General features: G+C 43.5%; 1 protein-coding gene across 1 annotated transcript in view; it reads right to left on the bottom strand.

The window, feature by feature from the left end:
• Positions 1 to 6,545: 6,545 nt before the first annotated feature.
• The window catches only part of ERCC4 (ERCC excision repair 4, endonuclease catalytic subunit), a 30,168-nt gene continuing 28,670 nt past the window's right edge, over positions 6,546 to 8,043 (bottom strand). The window contains exon 12 of the transcript XR_004952559.1: positions 6,546 to 7,153. The gene's annotated coding sequence lies outside the window, so the exon portion shown is untranslated. The remainder of the gene's footprint in view (positions 7,154 to 8,043) is intronic.

Raw genomic sequence — 8,043 nt, 5'->3', positions numbered from 1 at the left:
CACTATCAAGAATCTGCGAATGACCTAAATGACTAGTAAAGAGAGGGCTGCTGAATAAACTGTGGTGTGTTCACGTAATAAAATATTAGAGAGAAGCCAAAACGAATGAATGATGGCAACGCGTGGCAATAGATGAATCTAAACAATATTAGTTAACGAGACACACACACTTTTTAGAATATGTGTAATACATTAAAAAACAATGAGACTAGATAAAAAAAAGAAAGCAAGAAAATCATAAATCAGGATGAGGGTTCACCTTGGCTTGGGAGAAGCAGAGAAACAGGACGGGGGTGAATCTATATACTTACATGTAAATTATAATCTTACTGGCAAATCTCTAGCTTTTTCTGTGGGGGTGGTAACTTCATGAGTACTTTCTGGATTATTAAAAATAACAAGCTAAATAAATAAAAACAGGCCATGTGCGGATCAAGTGTGATTGTGTTTCTTAAACCAAGGATTATGATTACTCCAATTCTGTTCACCAGCGGTCCAATAAGAAAAAAAAAAAAACATGTTAAAAGAAAGTTAGAATATGATATGGAAACAAGATAATTAATTAGAGGAAACCTAGGAAGCTTGAATCTAGATGACAGATTGAAGATTCAGTTTGAAGGGACAGATCCAAGGTCTGGAGCTCCAGCTAAAAGCCACATACAAAGGTGTCGCCTAAACAACTCTAAGATAAGAAGCTCAAACAGACCTACCTGGAGAGTGTCTTTCCTCTTAGAAAGATTCTCTTCCGTTTCAAAAGCACTCTCTGACATCACTTAGCGAAACCCGTGAAGAGCCCAAAGACCTTGAACAGCTGAGGATATGGGTTCTGCGGCTTTTCAAGATAACTAAGCTCTCTCATCTGCTCGAGAGACTTCTCTCGTGCTATCTTATTCCTACGAGGCATTAAATGTGAAATAAGGCCTTGCTGGGCAGTTTGCCATGAAGTATACTTTTACAACTTCTGTAACCTATGCTCATAGCACCCCAGAACTCGGTAATGCATATCACAGCTTTGAAGGTCTGGTCATTTCCAGGCAGTGAGTGTCTTTCTTTATTTATTTGTCATTTAAAATATAAGTAATCCTTTCCTGTAATTCCATTATTACAGATACAAAAGCTGGCTCTGCTTTGCAGACTAAGATCTGGATAAAACGACAACCTGTAAACAACGCCAACCTCTGGGCCATGTTCTAACTATCCTGGCACGAAGCGGGCGCTTCATAATGTTTGTTGAGTGAACTGGCATTGTTTTCCAAATCATAATTTTGAAGATCCTAAATTGCAAGAGGAAACACTTGTCCGGTGGTACATCCTTTTCTACAGATTGTGTTTTATATAGCAAAAAGTGACCTAAAATAGCATGAACATTTTTATGGGGGCATGTCGAAAGGATAGCTGGGGGGTATGTCGAAATGATAGCTGAAATTTGGGACTGTCTCTGGAAATCAAGGACTCGGCCATTCTTGCTGTGGCAAGCACATACCTTCCAAGTATTATACAGGTTCCAGGGAATCAGAGAACAACATGCATTCACCCCTCCACCAACCCCCGCTGACACAAAGATTTACCAACAGTGAGTGACCCAGAGATTACGACAAAACCCTCCTACATTGATGACCCTCTCGTTAAGATAACGGTCCAATTCTTCAAATCACTTTGATGTGTACATTGAATCTGTTCATCAAAAGACAGTAGCAGGAACAGACATGTGGAAAAATTAAAGAAATAATTAAGACCTTTCCATAAGGCCAGCAGTCAGAGCGGGTATTAGAGAATTTCTACAGCAAGAGGAAGAGTCACATTTCCTGTCCACTAAGGGCCTATTATCTGAAAGGAGAAAATGCTCACGTACTTTTCAGAAGATCATAAGCAAGTCCATGCTTAAATACATGTTCATGTTCTCACGAGTGAGAGTTTAATTTAAAAAAATCTGGGCCACCCCTACCCTCACAGCTGTTCTTTCTTCGATTAGCCCTACATGCCAAACGACTTCATTCTTTTTGCCATCTAAGCACATATGTGATCATTTCCCTCTAAATCAGCTTGCTTGCTGGGGTGCTGGGTTTTGAGTGTTAACTCATTTCACGTGTGTGGGTTCTGAGGGCACAGCCCATTGGCCCAGCTCTGGAGTGCAGTCCTGCCGTTGGCTTGACCTGACTTGTATTTGCTGCAATACGAAGACACCTGAGGCATAAACAGACTTCTCCAGTCTCCTGGCTGCCGGGGACGGGGCGGGCGCAGGCACAGTGAAGGTGCTTCTTTTGTCCTTTGCTCCCCGATATCTCCTCCAGCTCCACATGTGTTGCCAACCTTTGCCTTATATGCCTGTCCACACTGTCTCCATTTAGTAAAAAATAAACAACGCACTACCAACACACACTCTGGGAGGCTGGGATCAGCATATCAGCGTTAGATGACACGACATCGTGAGCCCTTCGAGCATGCCTCCTTTGTCTGTGTTGGCACCCCAAAACAAAGCAACAGGTATGGGGGTGAGGAGGTGTGCAGAGCTTCATGATAAATCACAACAAAAATGGGCCGGCTGGGTTTCTTCTCCCCACTAAACGGTTAGCTGTGTTTACTTCCTTATTACAAGTCTTTGAGGTATAATCTACTTATAACAAATGACCCGCACTTAAAGTGTACACCTTGGTGACTGGTGGCATCTGTGTGTGTGATGAAATGGTCACTGCACGATTCCTAACATTTCTATCGACTCCAAAAAAGTGACCTTGTGGGGATGGCCGGTTTTTATCTTCAACTTGGAAGTGCTTTGTGAGGCTGTGAGTGAATTGGCCCTCACTCACAAGTCCGGGTCTTACCATGGCTTCGCGGAGAGCATTTAAGAAACCAGAGCGCTCCCCCACCCCCAGCCCACTCCACCTCTTCCGCAGAAGGGGGAGGAAATCCCTGCAACAAAAGACTTGCGACTTGCAGTCTGACTCACCCCGTCCTAGGGCGCACACTCGGGCTCTGATAAGAGGCAGTCACTCTGTCCTCCCTTTGTTTATAATGAGTCACGCTGGAAATCAGACAGCTACTTTTTTTCTCTCCCATGTCATGGTTAGGCAAGAATCAGAGGCAGATACACCCCCATTCAAAGCGCACTCATCCTTAAAGTGTCCGGTGACTCCGCAGCTAGGTTAGGACCGGTGACTCAATGGGGACCCCTACCGGTGAAGACAAGGAGCGCCACGCCTCGGAGTTGAGATCTGCCTTTCTTTTCCACACCTCAAGGACAGATCTCAGAGTCACAGACTTGCAAGAAGAATGAGAAGCAGCAGCTGACTTTTCTGTACATCCTGTCCCCCCTTCCCCCAATTATTAGTGACAGAATGGGGCGTGAGTCACAACTTTCAGACTATGCCCACACTGGAGCAATTAACCACATAATCGCTTCAATAATGAACCTTCTCCCAGCTGCGTCCCGCCCCCGTGGTAGAGCTCTGGGCTGTGAGCCAACAGTCTTCAGTGGCAGAAATTGTGAAGGCCCAGGTTTTAAAAGCCGAAGTTGCAACTCTTTTAGCCAGTACCTTCCTGGCCCCGATCTGAGAGTCCCACACAGAAGTCCTGAGGGGAGCGTGGGGGATGTTTCAACTAGCATTAATGTCATGATCAAGTCAACATAAAGTAGATTCATCTGCTGTTTCAATGTATCGCAGCAAAGGGCTGTTTTGAGAACAAATCACCATAGCAACTCAGCTGCCCCAGTTACAGTAAGCTCGGTAGGACCAAAATAAAAATCATTATTACCAAGTCTTGGGATTGGCTAGTGAGAGCGGTGGACAGAGACTTTCAGTTTCCAGATATTAGTCGGCACATATTTTGGTTTTATAAAGTACTGAGGGGGATGCTTTAAATAATAAATAAAACTATACAGCGAGGTTACAAACCTGGGGATCATTCCACCTGCCAGTTTAAACGCAAGCAGACCTCACTGCAAAACAGCAGCATTTTGTTGTTAAAATAGAAGGCTTTAGAAAAGGGCTCAGTGTTACTTACTGCGACTTACCGGTTCCATTCCAAGGTGGGGGTACTTGGTACTATAAATGCTGATTTTTAAGAAGAGGCAAATCAAGACGAAAACAGTATTTTTTGCTGGTATGAAGAGGAAAGTAAAACCAGTCTTTTCCCCCTCTACCCCCAGCACCCCCAACACTGGATTTTGGTTTCATAATTATCTGTTCTCTCTCTAGCATCTTCCTTCTCTCTGAGCAGACTCCGTTCCATCCTCTGATAACCAACAAAGTCACCCTCGACGAGCTGGTCCCCTATTCTTTCCCTGCACCCCTCCCTGTCCCATGGCTTCCCCAGCCTCTCAATCGAACGTGTGCTCCTGGGCTTCCTAAACCGTCATCCAGGATGACCAAAGCTCTCTGCATCGCTGTACCCTGAGGCCAGCAGCGTTCACTCTGCTCAACTCCTGACCCTGTGAGTCACTCCCTTAAAATTCTCTCCAGCTCTTGATTCCAGTGGCTGCATGATTCAGAATCTGTTTCCCTTATCTTCTCACCTCCTAAATTTAGGCACTTTCTAAAGTTCTGTCTGTTTCTTATTCCTTTGCTTTAGCCACTTATCTGATGTCTTCAATTCTCACTTCCGTTCAGACACCTGCTACATCTTAAACGGAGACTGTCCGCCTATTGGCTATCCCAAATCGGCTTGATCAAAACTGAATTTAATCTTCCTCCCGACACAATCAGGTCCCTTCCCAGACTGTTTCTGTGAACGGCATCATCATTTCCTGAGCCTAGACTTAAAGGCTCGGCGTTATTTAGACCCTGCCTAGGTATCTGTTTTCTTTGCCACATCCTGTAGGCTGTCCTTTAACGCTTCTTCCATTTATGGTCTCCTTTCCATTTCCAAAGCCGTAATCTTTGTTCTGGCCTATCATTACCTATTGCGTAGAGATCGTTACAAAAGATTCTGTAATGGTCTTTTCACTTCCAGTCCCGCTTCTAGGCAGCAAGGTATGGTAGAAAGAAAGTAGGCTTTGGAGCTTGGACCCCATCTTGGTCATGTACTTCCACGGTGGCTTTAACGTCTTCACCTCTCTGAGTCTCGGTCTCCTCATCTATAAAGCAGGGTTAATCCCCACTTTGGCATGTGAAGATGTAATGAGGGAACTCACATAAAATATAGGGCACACTGTAAGCGCTCGATCAGCATCAGGTCCTTTCCATTTCGAACTCACTACTGCCAGATCGAAGTTTTAAAACAGACTTCTTGATCGTGTCCTTCCCTTTCTCAAACATTCACTTTTCTACTAAAATAAAGCCTTGCACCTGAGACCCCCACCGTATGGCCCAGGGTGCTACCTCAATCCCACCGTTCACGGCCCTTTCTTTAAACACCACCAATCGATTTCCCATTCATTTCTTTGCTGATACTGTGGACGTGGACTGAAGTACCCCGCCTGCATCTCCGATAAAATCCTAGCTGTTCTTTAAGACGCATCTTGAATTCTACCTTCTCCCCAAGGCCATTCAACTGGATATGACATCTTCCTCTGACCTCCAGAGCACTTACACACCTCTCTTGTAGTATATTTATTATTTTAATTGCTCATGTTCTTTGTGCGACTTGTCTTCACTGCAAGACTGAACGCCCCTTGATGGCAGGGACTATTATAGCATCGGTCAAGAGAGAGCCCTCTGGCCTATGCAATAAATTTCTTATGCCCAAAACAAACCTGCCTGGTCACACTTCCCTTAGTCTACTAAACCGTCTTCTTCCTGAAGCTTCTGTTGGGTGTAGCTCTTCCCAGAAACTGAGTTGCACAGGGAAGCAAATCTCTTAGTGAGGGGCCTTCTCTCACTGACACCACAATTTGGAGCTTATAATTACAGAAAAAGTGTCTCTGAATACCATCATCTCAAATATACTGTGCCATCATTTCATTACATCTGGTTTATTTACTATTTTCGAGAATCACAGAAAACTCCCTTGGTTGAAATGACAATTTGGCTTTGTTTACCTGTCTCTAGGCCCTCAGGGAGCAGTGTTCTTTTGATGTAGAAATATCTTCCTTGGGCAAATGGATCCCTGGGAAGGTTTAAATCCCTCTTCTTTCTCATTCATCAGTCTCTTTAACACTGATAGTCATGGCTACACAGAAAAAAAAAACTTCATTAAATATTCAGTGGAGTTTTTGTAAACAAAATGAGAAACAGGGGTCCACTGAGTTAGCTTCTTAAAACGAGTCCATAGTTCTTAAATATTTGATCGATTTATAGCTTTTAATATTATTAAGATCTGAGTATCAAAGTACAGTTCTTAAATATATATACAGACAGATACAGACACACGCAGATAGAGTGTAGTGTTCCTACGAAACTTTTCATGAGCCGAGATGGAGTAAAGCAAAGAAGCAACTGCCCTTAAGTTCTATGGAAACATTGTGTATTGTCTGTCTTCTAGTTAACAGGCTTAACGTGAGGATGAATGAGGCCGGACACATGGTTTCGTCATTATATGAGAACTCATGTCAACACCATTTGCAAAGTACAATTTTCAGAACATCGCAAACATGACTCTTGCACAAATAGAAAAAAAAATCAAAGATTTTATTTGATTCGATAAATGAGGAAACCAGTAATGTGTTAAGACTGATTCGAAAGAAAATTCAGGGACCCAGAGATTGGTAGGTGGTCAGTCAGTCAAAAGAAAGCAGAAAAAAAAAAATGCAAAACTGACTAGTGTCCCACTGGGCCACAACCTTTGCGATGCTACTGGACGAGAATCACCTGCACAGGTTTCCCCCTCCATCTGAAGGTGGTGTTCCTACGAAACCTTTCGTGAGCCGAGATGGCATAAAGCAAAGCAGCAACTGCCCTTACGTTCTATGGAAACATTTTTGAGTGTCCCCAGGTCCACGGACGTCTTTATTTTGTTCCGTGTGAGTTAAACGCTCAATGGCATCCAGTTTTACACTGAGCGGTACACCCTTATGAGCAATCTCGGGCTTTTCCGATACCTTCGGACACATCTTGCTGACGGACGCACAAAACAGATTCCGATGAAGCGCAGGTGCTCACCAAGGGGGTGCAGAGCGATGGCGGCTGGAGGCTGGAGCCTAAGTGCAGTCCCCTGGGAAGCGGCCTGGCGGGGCCCCTCTCGCTGCTCGGGCACCTGCTGCCTCTACGACAGCTCGCTGCAAAACAAACACTGAACGCTATTTTTGCGTTTCGCTTCATTTTTGTAAAAGTGAAAGCCCTCTTTAGATTTCTTTCACTTAACGAAAATAGGTACTAATGTAGGGGCTTTCATAAAAGCGACGTGGCATAAGGTAAACTTTTGAAAATTGGGGTAAACCTGTATTGTTATCAGGTTTCTACTAGTAAACCTGTCTGGTCTAATAAAGTTGCAAAATAGCCTTCCTAATTAGTCAGCAAAAGGTTCACAGCCCTAGAAAATCAGATAATCCCCAGGCAGCACAGGCTACTAGACAATAGCCAACTCTACACGGTACTCTTTGACCTCTTTCCAAGTTTTGCATACTTGCTCTGGACAATTTTAATTAACTCAGAGATGCGTTAGGACAAAACCACTTTGCTGTTTCTGTGACATACCTGAATTGAGATACACGAAGGTAGACACTAACCAGTCCCCCGCTCTCCTCCCCCCGCTCACTACCAGTGTTCCAGACTGCTTAAGTTCAAATTATGGTTCCACCATTTACCACTGGGTGACATGACGCAAATTACTTAACCTCTCTGAGCCTCATTGTCACCACAGTAAAAGAGGATTTTAAATGATAGTGCCTTTATAGCTTCGTTATGAGGATTATATGAGATAATGCACGAGCGAATTAGATCACTACTAGTAAGAAAGAGTTAATTATTCTACTAGTTTTTATCCTGACATTAAAACGTTGTGAAAAATAACCTGCCCTGTGCCTTGTTAAAAAGGGATTTGGTTCTACACTTTAAAGCAGAAGCAAAAATAATTAAGTCATAGAAATGAACCGATTTGTTAATGATTAAACTTGTTTAAGAGATTACAATAAATTCCAGATGTGTCAAAAGGATAAATTCACTTCTT

This window comes from Rousettus aegyptiacus, unplaced genomic scaffold (assembly GCF_014176215.1).
Source record: "Rousettus aegyptiacus isolate mRouAeg1 unplaced genomic scaffold, mRouAeg1.p scaffold_m13_p_8, whole genome shotgun sequence".
Classification (NCBI taxonomy): Eukaryota; Metazoa; Chordata; class Mammalia; order Chiroptera; family Pteropodidae; genus Rousettus; species Rousettus aegyptiacus.
The sequence above is the reverse complement of the archived record's forward strand: the minus strand, read 5'-3'. Positions and strand labels throughout refer to the sequence as shown.